Source organism: Bos indicus x Bos taurus, chromosome 16 (genome assembly GCF_003369695.1).
Source record: "Bos indicus x Bos taurus breed Angus x Brahman F1 hybrid chromosome 16, Bos_hybrid_MaternalHap_v2.0, whole genome shotgun sequence".
NCBI lineage: Eukaryota > Metazoa > Chordata > Mammalia > Artiodactyla > Bovidae > Bos > Bos indicus x Bos taurus.
The window spans coordinates 78,342,166-78,357,723 of record NC_040091.1 but is presented as its reverse complement, the minus strand read 5'-3'; positions in this window follow the sequence as shown (position 1 = coordinate 78,357,723).

Sequence of the window (15,558 nt, the reverse complement as noted above, 5' to 3'; positions counted from 1 at the left end):
TAGTGAAGGAAGAGATAACTAATCTCCCTTTTGTTCCAAGACTCTCTTCTCTTTAAAAAGGAAATGTCCCTTAAAGACCAGCCTTCAGCTGTGTGTGTTATCTGATAACCCCTTCACGTGTGGCGTGCAAATCACTGCTTCAGATCAGCAGCCGTTCTGGACATGCATGGAGCAGGGAGGGGGCCTGTCATCTTGGGAGGAGCAGGTTATTACAGGTGACCTGGAACTGTGCTCCATCGGCCCGAATGTCTGATTTTGGAGCTGCGTGAACCCCCAGGAGCCCGATTGATGTGTGCCCTGTCACCCCAAGCACGTGTCCTGAACTGGGTGAAGAACCCCGTTCCTGAGGTTCTGCTGGCTTTTGTGGTGGTGAGCCGTTACCAATTACCGAACACCTACTTTGTATAAGAGCTGGCATACTTCGCCTCATTTAGTTCTCCCGACAAGCCTGGAAGGCAGCATCATAATCCCCTCATCTTACTGGTGAACAGAGACGGTGGAAAGGGCAGAGCGGCCGTGTGAGTGTAGCCCAGCCCAGACCCCCTCCACCTTCCATGGGGCTCCCTGCCCAGCTGGTGCCGGGCTTCCAGGAAATGGACAGACAGAGCTTGAGCCCCAGGTCCCAGAGGCGTGAGTTCTTTGAGCAGCTCCTGGCAGCAGGGCTTCAAGCCTCTGCTAAGCTGTTCTGGATGACTTCTCCCCGTAAGTATAAAATGGGTGCCTGCCTGGGTCTCGGGACTACTGTGACTGTCAGAGCGGGGACAGGAAATTGCTCTGTGACAGGTAAGGCCTGTGGCCTTACTTGAAAGAGGTTGACTTGGCAGAAGTGTGCTGAGTGGATGTATGGGAGTGAAGGTTTCTGTTTTCACCCTTTCTTTCTTAGACTCTGCCCGTCCCTGTTGTGATCCCAGCCTGCGGCGGTGCTGGTGCCGCTGTGCTCAGCCGTGTGGGCAGTTCGCAGTGTGTATAGCGGATAGTGCTAATGTTGCAGTTTGTACACTGGAAAAGGTTTTTTGAGGAAAGGACATTTTAGAACATGAGAAAGTAAATTGTTTTCTACCTCTACAATGTTGGATTATTTTTGTGGTTTCCATTGGCATGATGAATATAAAGGAAATTTAGTATAATTATGACCACCTTCCACATTTTGTTTCCCCAAAATATAACAATTTATAGAGAAATTTGTCTTCTTGTTATTCATCACAGCATTCTTAATAAATACTAATAAGTAGATAAGAGAAAATACAATTTTCTTAGAAAAGGGAGTTGTATAATGGTATCAGGGTTGTTTATAATACCATGCAGTTTGTTTTCAGAATAACTAATTTAGAGAGAAAATAGAAAATGACATAGTCAAGAGTAGAAACTAGTGTTTATTACACATTAACTGTATTTTTTGATTTGTCGTCTATTGAATCTTTCTGAAGCTGTTTAAGACTTGCTTAGAGGATGAACTGGGAAATTGAAGATAGAGAATATTTTTAAGAACAAAAATGTCATGTGGTTTTTTGCTGCTTGTGATGATAATCTGATGACTGGTTTTTCTGGGACTTCTCATTATATAGTCAGCTCTCCCACTCAATCTTTCCCCACAAATAGTAGAAAGGAAAACAAAACTTGTTGCTAGTATTTGGGGTCTGACTTCAGTATTCCACATGAGTGGATGTCAGGCATAAAACACCTCATCTTGGAGGATATAGATGCTTCTCAATGCAAAGCAGCACCTTGTCATCATTATCTCATTAAGAGGCAGCTCATACTTTTTATTGCTTAAGGATTTAGTTCAACTAGGACAGTTGAGAATTTCTAGCAAAACAAATTGCTTAAGATACCTGTATAAGATGAATAGTAATATCATAATTACATGTAACAGGTTGGCCTCACTTTTGAGACTTCCCACTTTAACATGCTGATAACACAGACATCAGTCTTTTCTAGCAGGTTTAATGCCACACACTTTTAATAATTTTCAATATTAGCTTTTTATTTTAAAATTGCCCAAAAAAGGGAAACATACCTTAACGTTTCTAACAAGTCGATGATTCAGTATTCTGTGCTGCCAAGTGGATCCTAACCAGCCAGGGATGCTGCAGATTTACGCCCCTGGTTGCAGGGGGAGCAAAAGTAGATCCACGTGAAGCCAGTCCCCGCAAGTGAGAAGCCAGTTTTATGTCCCTTTCATGGTGGGCGGTGTTTCCAGTCAAACGTAACAGACTAGGTGAATTTGGTGAAAGAGCTAAAATGATGACGTCACTCTTCAACTCAAGAATCACTTCCCTTTCAGTATGTCCATGTTCAAGGTAGGGTATCACCTGTAACAGTCGGACTGCGTGCCAGGCTCCACTAGCTGATGGAGAAGCTAAGACTCAGACGTGGCCCTTCCTCTTGACCTTAGTTAAAGTCAAGTGACAGAGGGCAGCAGCCCGGAGTGATGAGGGGGGATTGGGAGTTTCCGGGGGAGGGGCTGGGGACGTCAGGCAGGCAGCATGGCCTCGAGGAAAGGAGGCCAGGCCTGGGCACCACCGCGACCGCGGGGCAGGTGGCACCCCCTGGCCAGGCGGCAGGACGGAACTGCCGTGGGGAAGGATGTCAGACGGGCAGGGAGAGGAGAGAGCCCTGGGGCAGGAGAGCCGCGGGTGTGGGTGGGATGGAACGGGAGGTGGAGGCCGAGGCAGCGGGGTTTAGTCCAGAGGCCGACCTTGCTGTGGGGGCCGGTCGGACGGTGCCGAGCGGGGTGTTAGGAACTCGGAGGGGTGAGGGCATGGGTGGCAGCCCCTCGGATCCAGAGGGTTTCCAGGAGCATGGCAGGACTTGGCGAGGAGAGGAGCCCTTTCTAGAGCATTCCCTTTGGGGCCTGTAGATGCTTGGGAGACCCACCAAGAGACACGTGGGCAGGGCCGGAGCCAGACGCCCTGGGGCCCAAAACAGGAGGGGAGCTTTCAGAAAGCTTTTAGAAAGCAGAGGGGTGAGACCTCCCAGCCCCCAAACCCGATCCTTCCGAATTCTCCCCGTTTCAGCAGGTGGCTGGGTTCTCAGTCACCCCAAGAAAAGTCCCTTGGTCTCTCCACTAACTGCCTTCCTCTCCTCCCAGCCTCCGTTTTGCCACCGTGCAGTCTGTCTCATCTAGAAGGACTCAGTGTTGCTCCTCGGCTAAGGTAAACCCCAAACTTCCTGCAGGGCCCTCGGCCCGCGGTGGTCGCCTCTCTCAGAGTCTGCCCCTACCCCATGACAGGCAGGTGTATGTCCCTGCGGGAGCCCAGCACAGGCTGACGGGCCCTGCCGGTCACTCTGTCCCTGCCTCGGGGCCGGGCCTGTGGCAGGTGCCCTGTGAGTGTTAAGTGAGTGGAGAAAAGCCTCCTCTTGAAAGGCCGCGGGGAGAGAGGTTGCAGTGAACGCAGGAGGTTGGGTTGGAGAGTTTCATCTGGGCTGTGCGTCCAGTTCACAAAGGGAGGCTTTGAAGGAGCAGTCTGGCCAGGAGTAGGGCGCAGAGAGCCTGGGGTTTGCAGCACCGCAGTCTGTGTAATTACGGTGTCACAGGGGAACCAAGCGTCAACAAACAGACCAGGGCTCCGTGTGGCCGCGCTGCCAACACTTCCTGTGGTTTGGGGTTCAGGTTAGGTTAGGGCATAACTACGGGATCCTTCTGCCCCACGTTACTTTTTCATACTTTCCAGGAATAGTTGATTTGGGGTTTCAGTCTGATCAGGGGTGGGGGAGAATGTTGGTTTCACTGTTTCTTCACTACATTAGAATAGAAGAAGCCTTCAAACTCTCCCCGTGACGGCACCGTCCATCACCTAATACAAATCAGATGGCAGATACAGTTTTCATACAACATGTCTTCAGTATTGGGCTTCCCAAGTGGCTCAGTGGTAAAGAATCTGCCTGCAATGCAGACCTGGCGTCGATCCCTGGGTCAGGAAGATGCCCTGGAGGAGGAAATGGCACCTACTCCAGTATTCTTGACTGGTGAATCTCATGGACCGAGGAGCCTGGTGGGTGACAGTCCACGGGGTCACAAAGAGTTGGGCATGACTGAGTGTGCACACACACACATCTTTGTTATCGCCCTCTGATATATTTTATTTCATCTTTTAAAAGGTGCTGGAGGGGACCCACTAAAACCCAACTGATAACTTGAAAAATGTGTTCTGGAAAGTGAGGAGCATGCCTTCCCTGAATGATGGAGTTGTCTTATGTGTCTGCCTGGATCTTATCCCTTAGCGGGAATGAGGGAGAGAAACGGGCGTTTGCGACTCTAGGTTTTACGCCAGCATCTCAGGGCAGCTTCTGAATGTTTCTAACGAATGAACAAATAACCCCAAAGGCCTCTTCCCAATCCCCTTTCCTTGCTCTGTTTCCAGATGCCTGCTGCACAGGGCAGTGAGCTGGAGAATAAGTAACCAATTCTCTTCCTTGTGTCCAGCCTTCTGTCACACTTGATTGTCCTTGTGCAAGGAAAACATCTTTTATTGCTACACGTGCCATAGGTGGGCCTTAATTGCTAAGTTACTATGCTGTTAAAAGCTCATATAAATCGTCTCATCCTAAAGAAAAACAAATTTTAAATACTTTCATGAACCCTCTAGAGATCATAGGACAGCATTTAGAAGCAGACATATTTTAAGTTATAACCCTGTAGGTGCACAGAGTCCATTAACAGTATGAGCCAAGATGCAGAAGATAAAACTCTAGAACAGAAAGGGGATTTGGGAGCATTTTTACCTTACCAAAAGAAAAAAGTTTATATGTAAGTTTCTTTTGCTTTTTCTGGTTATCAAGATAACAAATGTTCATTGCTAAGAAGAAGGAAGATATAAAAAAAAAAAACAAAACATTCAACATTTAGAAAACTTTTTAATTAACATTTTGTCATATTTCCTTTCAGTTTTCCCTAGTTTTTGTCCTTTTTATGATTTTTCTGTGTATTTTTAAAAATCTGGTTTGTTGCTTCCCTGTTACTGGTTGTTGGTAATTTTTCACTGTTGTGATGATGAAATATATAAAGCTGTGATGCCTTTGTGTGTAGTTGTTTGTGCCTCTCTCTGTTACTGCACTGAGTCCGTAAGTGTAGGTTAGAGTTGGAAGATTCTCAAGGTTCTGACACCGCTAAGCTCGCCTCCAGAAACGTGTGCGCGTGCTCTCTCAGCTTCACTGTCAGAAAGTGCCCAGGTTATGCCCGGTCTCACCAACTCCAGATAGTTCTTTCTGAGAAGCGTTGCCATTTTGATTAAGGGGAAATTCAGTCCTTTTCCTCTGCATTTTCATGATTATTTTGAAGGTTTATTGGCATTTTTTGTTAATGGGTTTTTCCTGCGTTTTGATTTAAGACATCATGCAAGTTAAACACACCGTTAATGTCCCAACCCTTTGAAATGGACTAACCTGTCCCATACAGCCAGTTGTTTGAATTAGTATAATTTTGCTGGAGGTCAATTATGTCAAAAGTCTTACAATATTCATAGAGCATTTGAGCTACCAGTTACCATCCTGGGGTGAGTTCCGTGGGAGCACTGTGGATGTGACAGTGATGCTCGTCCCAGCACGGCCTGTAAGTGGGAGGTGGAAGCGTTCTAGATGTGCAGATGAGCCGACCAGCCCTCTCTATTTCTAGAGTGCGCTCGTTAGAAATGCTTTTGGGAGGAGTTCCTGGTGGCCTTCTGGCTGGGATTCTGCGCTTTCACTGCTGTGACCTGGGTTCAGTCCCTGGTCAAGGAACTGAGATCCCATAAGCCGCCCAGTGCTTAAAAAAGTGATTTCATAGAAATGGGAGAATGCTCGATATTGATTCAGTTTCTTAAAAAAAAGAAGCAAGGAGCTGTAAAATAAAGTGTAGGATCATTCCTTTTTCTTTTTCTAAGAACGAGCACGTAAAGAAAAGTCTAGAAGGGCTGGCTGTGTTATGTCTGGGTGATGGGATTGTGGGTGGTTTTCTGCCCAAGTCTGTGTGTACTTGTGCATTCTAATGTGTCTGCATCGATACATGCACATGTAGAGATTTAAGCTCTGCAAAAGACAACAGAAAGGAAGTGGCCAGAGCCTCCTGAAGTGTCCATGTTGTCAGAAACAGAAGCAGCTTCGACCTTAAGTTACAGAGAAACTGCTACATGGTCGCTCTAGTTGGAATATTACTATCTGCTTAAAAATAAGCTAATATAAAGTTTCTTTAAACTTAACCCTCACGATTTAGTTGGAATAGTATTTATTCCATCTGGAGCTAGTGTGGAATATAAATTCACCTTTGTGATTGTTGGTAGATCTTTGTTAATATGCTAACCCAGCAACTTCTGGTCTTTGTCAGACGTGTGTGCTCGTTCCTCTGAGACGCACAGAGACAACATATTACAGGGTGCTTAGGCTATCTTCAGAGTTTTTCTAAATTCTAGAATAGTTGTGGGATGGTTCTGTGTATGGCAATGAATCCTGTACCTTTTTGAAGGAAAAAAAAATTATTAAAGAGAGTGAACCAACATGGTTTTCTCTCTTTTTTTTTAAGTTTGTCCTTTTTAAATGTTTTATTTGTATGGAGCACATTTGATTCACAGTGTTGTGTTACTTTAGGTGTAGAGCAGTGTGATCCAACCCTCCATGCACACGCATCTATTCTTTTTCAAATTCTTTTCCCATTGAGGGTTGTCACGTGATATTGAATGGGATTTCTCTCTAACCACATGAGTATTAAAGAATGTGATGGAAACTCGTGTACAGCCTCTGTCTGTAGTAGAGGTGATGTGTTATGTTCTTTAACACTCTTGTGCAACCTATCTGGAGTCCTGCTCTAGTTTCTGTCCTCGCTGGAGCTGCAGCGTCACCTTGGTTTTATTTTTCACACGCTGTCAGCATGCACTCGTTACCCAGAGCCACGTGGGGGTATCGCGTACGCGGAACACGCTGCGTGGCTGGAGACAGGTTGCCCCGAACTTGGTGATGTGTAACTGGGTGGAGTCATCCACGGACTGGAGAAAAGTGTAAAGTTTGCTGAAATCCCCAAGAGCTCTTGCGTTAGAAACCTTCCTAGGAATCTCAGTGCACTCTTTTAAAGATGGTTTATGCGGAATTCCACTACCGACCTACTTGTAGGAACTAGAAGCCACAGACTGTAAAGCAACTGGACAAAGCTTTCTGTTTGTCGTGTCAGCTCCTCTGTTGGGCTTTCTTTCCCGCTCTCCCCGAGCGCTGGCTGCCTGATCACCCCGGGTCGCTGTGTGGCTCCCGCGATGAGCCGTGTTTGGCTCCACGTCTCTTGTGGAGAGGCGCTCACGGGCCCGGTGTTTCCTCCGGGATGGTAGTCCGGTCGTCTCACGCCGTGACTCCCTTCCTCCACCTCCTTCAAAGGGAGCTATTTGTGATGCGCACCACGGCTGTTTCTTACTTTATTTCTTCCAGTTAAATTTATCTTTAATATTCCTGTGTAGAGATTGGTCCTTTAGGGAATAGAAACATACCAAACATTCAGCAAGGAGTGTGGCCGTGTGTCAGGGTATCGGGCTGGGCGGGGCAGGCTCCATCAAGTTGAATGTGGCTGGACCTCAGGGAGGGGAAGGATCTGAACTTGACCTTCCCGGAGGGCTCACCTTTTGACATTCTTTGAAATGTGTTCTGACTAAGAGATCTGTCAAAGACCAGATCAGTAGGTAAGTAAAGATTCGCTGAGTGCAAAAGCAAGGATTGTGTCTGACTTACACGTGTGTGGTGAGTTCAGACCTCCTTCATTGTTGTTAGCATTCAGGAAGCGGAGCGGGTCGGCACGTGTACGGCAGAGCCCGGGGCCACAGGGATGAGGGTGGTAATGTCCCGGCCATCAGGGGGTACAGCCAGCACCTCTCAGCTGGTTTCCGAAGAGAAGGTATACGGGATAGTTTTGTGAATAATTACTGCAGAATGGCGCTAAGGAGGGCGTAGCTCGTAAGCCGTCCCAGAGCGCCTCGACTCCCCAGAAATGCCCGGCTGGGTGGACCAGCCACTGCATATGGCTGACCCCTTTCCTGTTTCTCCACTGCTTTTCTTGACATAAACAAAAACCATAGTGTTTTTATACTCATTCTGCATTTCGAGGAACACCCAGATTACTCATGCTTCTGAGAACAAAGCCGAAGTCTGGGTTGAAATGTGATCTAGATGTGAAAATGTTTGTGTTCTCTGATTGGATCCCTCAGTCCAAGAATTTGCTTTAGAATCTGACAGATGTGTGTGGTGTTCCTTTTGATGATCTCCCTACACATAAGTCATACCTCGTGTCCCACAGAAGGAGCATTAAAAAGAAAAAATTATGGGATTTGTCATGAAATATCCACCACTGAAAAGTATAAACGTGAAGTATCTGGCAACATGGAAGAGGTAAAGCGTAAAGCACAAAACCTCCAGTAGAATGTGTACTGTGCATGCAATTTAAAATTATGTTTGGGAATTCCCTCAGTCCACTGGTTCAGTTCAGTTCAATCGCTCAGTCGTGTCTGATTCTTTGCAACCCCATGGATTGCAGCACACCAGGCTTCCCCATCCGTCACCAACTCCCAGAGCTTACTCAAACTCATGTCCATGGAGTGGGTGATGCCATCCAACCATCTCATCCTCTGTCGTCCCCTTCTCCTCCTGCCTTCAATCTTTCCCAGCATGAGGGTCTTTTCCAGTGAGTCAGCTCTTCGCATCATGTGGCCAAAGTGTTGGAGCTTCAGCTTCAGCATCAGTCCTTCCAATGAACATTCAGGACTGATCTCCTTCAGAATGGACTGGTTGGATCTCCTTTCAGTCCAAGGGACTCTCAAGAGTCTTCTCCAACACCACAGTTCAAAAGCATCACTTCTGTGCTCAGCTTTCTTTATGGTCCAGCTCTCACATCCATACATCTATACAGTCCAGTGGTTAGGACTTGGGGTTTTCACTGTGGTGGCCCAGGTTCAGTCCCTGGTCAGGGAGCTAAACCCACAAGCTGTGTGGCCAAAAAAAAAAAAATCTTTTTTAGCTGGAGTGATGCACTTAGTCTGGTGCGATGCCCATATCTCCCCCTAAATGAAATGCTTTTTTCCTTCTTTCAGTCCACAGCTCAGGGAAGGCAGGGGAGTGCACTGCGCTCAGTGGCACCAGAACAGAGTGAAGTTAGGCTGACGTCGAAGCTCCCATTTCTAAGAAAAGGTCCCGTTAGGTAACATCCTTTCCTGAGAATCCAGACATAATGAAAAATTAGAGTACCCTAAAGTCACTCAGGGCAAAAAGAAGAAATCTTGGGTTTCTACAGATTCACTGTCGAGTTAGTGGGTTGGGTTATGCTCACTATAGCCATGATAATGAGAAGCAGGACAGGACCTTTATACTTACTTGGTAAGTTGAATAGACTTGGAGGCGATGCTATAGCTGGAATCTTGCAGGTTTTAATACATTAATTTTAAAAAATATATACACTTGTAGGAATGTAGGCCATAACTTAAATTTGAGAGCACTTTGAACTGTTTGGGTCTTTCTTAGAATCTGCCTTCAGTGGGAAGACTTGGATGGTTCCTCCATGGAGAATAAAGTAAATTATTTAGCCTCTTTCTAAATCTCACTTAAAAACAGATAGCAGGGGAGAGTAAGCGGTCTGAGAGCATGTTTGCACAGCTCTTCCTGGAGCTCCTGATAAGCTGTTTGCCTCACCCTTGGGTCCATATTCTTTTAGTCATTCATTCATTCTTAAGAGTTTGAATATCTGCCAGGTCCCAGGCACTGTGTCAGGTGCTGGAAGACGCTGATAAAGTAGGACGGCAAGGGTCTGCTCTCCGGGGAGCGACGTTCCGGTGGGAGTAACAGATGGAGAACAGCAAACGAGATAACCGGACTGTGATGAGTGCTGGGAGGAGGGGCCCAGGACCTGAGCCGGGCAGGGGTTCGGGGCGCTTTACACGGGACCCCAGGAGAAGTGATGGTGGCGTCCTCGAGCAGCCTCGGAGCCCACTGCTCAGAGGGGAGACGGTGAATTAGGGGCACAGGAGGTTTAGGTGGGACTGGCCGGGGGCTGGGCGTGCGCTCAAGGCCTGGTGGTCGCTGTGACCGAGAGCCTTGTGAAACTCGAACGTGACCCAGTCTACAGAGATGGCCTCCTTAGCCCCTAATATTGTCTCTGCCTTTTAAAGGCAGCATCTGCACCTGAATTTTAACACCCAGGTTTTGAATACGGTGTGTACGCAGAGTCCTCTCTGGGGTGGGGTCTGTCTTCCGACTTGTGAAGGCAGGTCCGCGTGCTTCCACAGCCTCACATTGCAAACCGTGTTTCTATTATCTGTGCATTTATCCATTCGTTATTGCACACATTTATAGTAAACCTGCTGCTGCTGCTGCTGCTAAGTCGCTTCAGCCGTGTCCGACTCTGTGTGATCCCACAGACGGCAGCCCGCCAGGCTCCCCCGTCCCTGGGATTCTCCAGGCAAGAACACTGGAGTGGGTTGCCATTTCCTTCTCCAATGCTTGAAAGTGAAAAGTGAAAGTGAAATCGCTCAGTCGTGTCTGACTGTTCTCGACCCCATGGGCTGCAGCCTACCAGGCTCCTCCGTCCACGGGATTTTCCAGGCAACAGTACTGGAGTGGGGTGCCATTGCTCCTGGAAAATAAGCAGCCTCTGATTATGACACTTGATTCCTTTTCTTTTCCTTTCTGATTTTATCCTCATATCCTGCAATGCCACTGCTTAACATCATATGTGGAAGACAGTCTGTATGTGACGTAAATGGATGTATTTTATGTTCTGTTGCTCTTAGCACTTTAACGTTTTTCGGGATTCCCTGGTGGCCCAGCGCGTAGGACTTGGAGCTCCCACTGCAGGTGCTCGGGTTTCGTCCCTGGTCTGGGAACTAAGATCACGCATGTGTGCGTGCTCAGTCGCTTCAGTCGTGTCTAACTCTGCCACCCCAGGGACCGTAGCCTGCCAGGCTCCTCTGTCTGTGGGATTCTCCAGGTAAGAACACTGAAGGGTTGCCATTCCCTTCTGCAGGGGATCTTCCCAATCCAGGGATCGAACCCGTGTCTCTTACATCTCCTGAGTTGGCAGGCGGGTTCTTTACCACTAGCGCCACCGAGGTCCCGAATGCCGTGTAGACAAAAACAAATTTTGTTTTTGTATTTTTATTGTTGGTGGTTGTGTTCTTTGGGGTGTGGGTAATGTAACTTTTATTAAGGTGGTTCGGGTGTGTTGGATACTCAACACTTGGGCCATTCGAGCGTCCTTCTTTGTTTGGGAGCGTGTAACCACTTGTCCCTGACGGACTGCGCGGTCCTGACATAGCAGGAAGATCAGCTGTAAACACCGCGAGATAAATCATTTCCACATTCTTGCGTAAGTGGCTGTTTTAGTGAGAGAAGCACATTTTCTGAGCAGTGCCAGCACCAGTGTCTCCTTGACCCAAGGTCACAGCAGTTTTCGAGCAACAGAGGCAGGACGGCTCAGGAAGAGCTCCACAGATAAGAAGAGATCCCGGAGAATTTCAGGTTTTCCCTAGGAAGAACTAGTGGAAAAACACTCATTTGAAACCGTGTAAGTCACATCCATCAATGATTGTCAATAGGGACTCATACTGACACAGCAGGATGACTGTGTCTGGGCTTCCTAAGCCTTGGCTGAGCCATAGGTGTTCTTCTAAGATACCTGAGTTCAAAGAGCTCAAGACACTAAGACAAACCTACAGAATGTAGTAGATCCCCCACCCTTAGTGCTTTTTGTAGCAGATGTGCACGGTCACACTTCATGTGGAAACCTGGTGACCGGCCTCTGTGTGGACGCCACTGTAGTGTCAGGGCCCCTCCCTGCACTGCCTCCTTCCTGCCCTGTCCATACAGACGATGAATCCGCTCTCTGCATCCCCTTCTCTGCACCTCCCCGAGGAGAGCGGTTGATGGGTCCCAGAGGAAGCTGCTCTTCCCAGGGGGTGAAAAGTCTGCTTTTGAGAAACAAACGTCAAAACAGGTCTCACCGCTGTGGACTTTCCTCCCTTTGGGTCCAGGATCCAAAGTCGAGACTAGGCAGGGCTTACTGGCCTCCCAGAGCGTGCAGTGGCTGTAGGGGGCGGGCCCAGAGACTTTCACAGACCAGGCCTCTTTGGAAGTGGGAGGGGCCTGCATACGGATTCCCCATCCAAGGGCCTGCACTTCCTGCCTCGAGCCGGGTGCCCGAATGATCTTACCGTGTCCGACCGTCATGTTGACCCCGGCATCATCCCCATATCATGACACTCTTCTTAATTCCCGTTAATGGCTCTGTAATGTTTCATAAGAAAAGGGCACCATAATTAGATTTCCTGTTATTGGACATTTAGATTGTTTCAGATTTTGTAGGGAACATCTTTTTCTTTTGGCTCATCTCTGCAGGCCGGTTTCCAGCAGTAAGCTTCCTGTGTCAAAGGGAACAGACATTTTTATGACTCTTGATACACCATTAAATTGCTTTACAAAAGGTCTGACCTTTTCTTTGCACAACTTGAAAGGTGAATCATCAGCTGTGAGCCAGCACTCCGATTCAGGGCAGTTAATTATTATTCCCATATTAGGCAGAGATAGAGTTGTGGGCCCATCTGAATTTCTCCTAATTGCTTTCATTACACAGAGCTGACTTGTTGAGAAAAACGTCCTGGCCATGGGATATTCCAAACAACTGACCATCACTTTTCAAAAGCTTGGACCCATCCCAACTTTAGTAATCATTTCCCAGAGCTGTTCGTATTTCTTTTGGCAGAGATCATCTGTGGTCAAAGGCAGCTGAGTGGTGAAGTCCTGGGGTGAGCTGGTCAAGGGCCTATTTTAGCATTTGCTTGGCAGCCTGTGGCCAGGTGTCTGGGTATTTTGAGAGAAGTAATTTTGAAAAGTAATTTGCAAATCATAACTGCGAATAGCATCAGAAGAGTCATATGCAGGCCTTCCGTGGAAATTCTTTCTCTTTCTCTGTCTCCCTCCCTGCCCCCTGCACCACTCAGAGGATAATCATGTTTCCGTGAAAGCATCGGGATGGCAGGGACGTCAGGATGCTTGCATGCATCACAGCACCTGAGCTTTGCAGCAGACTGCTTGACCTGGGTTCCCCCTCTGACGAGCAGGGATGTTGGAAATAGGAGTCCCAGAGTCCCTGGGAGTTTTCAGGTTTTCTGTCCGCCGGGTGACACCAGTCACATCTGCATTTTTGTAGCCAAAGATACAAGTTTCCCCTTCACTGGTGCCGCAGTCAGGCAGCAGCGGAGAACAGGATGTGAGACAGAAAGTCTTCCCCTTCCACCAAAAGGCTTCACAGCCCGTAGAGTTAGGACTCAGGGCAAAAACTATTTCCGGCCTATAGAATTAAGGCCTTTTAGCTACCTGTGGCTCGAATTACAAAGGCCATCCTCGCTCCTCATAAATATGCTAAATGCAAAACCGAGGGGAAAAGGAAAACGAGCCTTCACCCCTGTCCAGTGGGTGAAGAGGAAGCTGGCCAAGGCTTAGGGGCTAGCCTGGGATTCACTGGCCATGACTGTTTGCTGACGGCAAACATTTTAGCATAAAACTAGCACTCTCAGCAGCAACACCTTCAGACATGAAGGCCAACTGTATTTTATTTAGCATGTTGTCAGTCACTCAGTTGTGTCCGACTCCTTGCGACCCCATGGACTCCAGCACACCAGGCCTCCCTGTCCATCACCAACTCCCAGAGCTTGCTGAAACTCATGTCCGTGGATTCAGTGATGCCGTCCAGCCATCTCATCGTCCGTCGTCCCCTTCTCCTCCCGCCTTCAATCTTTCCCAGCATCAGGGTCTCTTCCAATGAGTCAGCTCTTGGCATCACGTGACGGAAGTGTTGGAGCATAGCATTTGGAGAACCTAGAAGCAATTTGATGAGAGAGACAGGCCAGTTAGGGGAGAGGATAAAGGGTGAAAGTCGGGCGTAAGGCTCACTTCCTGTGAGCAGGACTGAATTATTTTTCATTTGGTCTGTCATCAAAGTAACGATTCTCATTTCCTCCTAAGCAGGCATAGAGTCAGAAGAGATTTAATCAGGAGGCTGCATTGTCACCGTGTGGCCCTACATGAAGGATTTTCTGCTGGTGACGGAAACCCCCCTTGCGAGGCAGAGAGACCCTGGGCAGCTTTGCTCACCGCTGCGTCCACGCTGGACAGTGTGTGGCTGTGTACTCAGGACCAGAGCAGGGAGAGCACGCACCCGCCCTCTGCAAGTGAGGAGGCAGAGTTTAGAGAGGAAAAGAGTCTGCCTGCCACGCAGGAGACCTGGGTTCGATCCTGGGGTCGGGAAGATGCCCTGGAGAAGGGAAAGGAGATGCCCTCCGGTATTCTGGCCTGGAGAATCCCACGGACAGAGGAGCCTGGTGGGCTACAGTCCAGGGGGCCGCAAGGAGTCGGACACGACTGAGTGACTGACTGCAGGCCCCAGCGCTCCCCGGGGGATATCTGCAGACGGGTTGAGATGCTTCGCAATAGTTTTTAGCACCATCATGCCATCCACATTCTTTCCTCCAATTCAGCTCTTTCTCTCCCACTGCCCCCCCGCCCTCCCCCACCTCCCCCCCACCCCCCACCCTCCCCCACCTCCCCCCCCCCACCCCCCGCCCTCCCCCACCTCCCCCCCACCCCCCGCCCCGAGTGCCAGGCACTGTTTCAGGCATTAGGAATAGTGGTGTGAGCAAAACTGACAAGGCCCTGCCCTGCTGGAGGCGATAGACCATAAACAAGTAAACAAACAGGGTTTATCAGATGGAGATAAGTGCTCTAAAGGAAAGGCTGGAGACAGCGGGTTTGGGACAGGACTTTCCGGGCAAATAAGGGTGGATCCACCTGCCCTCCTGGGAAGACACTGGGCGTGTCCTGCAGGAAGTGCAGGGGCTCTGAGCTTGTGGCAGCAGCGTGAGTTAAAGGCCCTTGGCAGGACAAGATGGTCGGGTGGCATCACTGACGCGATGGGCATGAGTTTGAGTGAGCTCCGGAAGGTGGTGAAGGACGGAACCTGGCGTGCTGCCGCCCGTGGGATCACAAAGTCGGGCGTGACTGAGCGGCTCGGCAACGACAAGGCCCTCGGTAGTGGCCCCGGCAGAGGCCACAGTTGCCGGTGACCGGAGTGGACAAGGGGGTTGGCGGGGACTGGCTGGGGCGCTGGGCGGGGCGGCCAGGCCTTGGAGAGCGAGCTGCAGGTGACAATAAGGACATTCTTTGGCTTTTGTTTTGAGTCAGAAGGGAAGCCATAGGGACTCTGAGCAGAGGCACGGCTGTGCCTGCCTCCAGGGCAGTGTTTGTGGTGGGCAGACTTGGGAGGGGGCACCCGGGTGCGGGGGTGGGGTGAGGTGCACAGAGCTGCGCTTTCCAGGGTGGTGGCCTCTAGCCATAGGCGGCTGTTTTCATGTGAGGGAACAGAAGTGTTTTCATTAAAAGTTTATAACTCAGGAATTACCTGCCGGCCCAGCGGTTAGGACTTTCACTCTCAAGGGCCCAGGTTCAATCGCTGGTTGGGGAACTAAAATCCCTTAAGCTGTGCAGCCAAAAAAAAAAAAAAAGTGTAATTGTCATACCCGTGTTTTCAGCGCTCACCTCCCACACGTAACACTGATGGTGTCTCCTGTG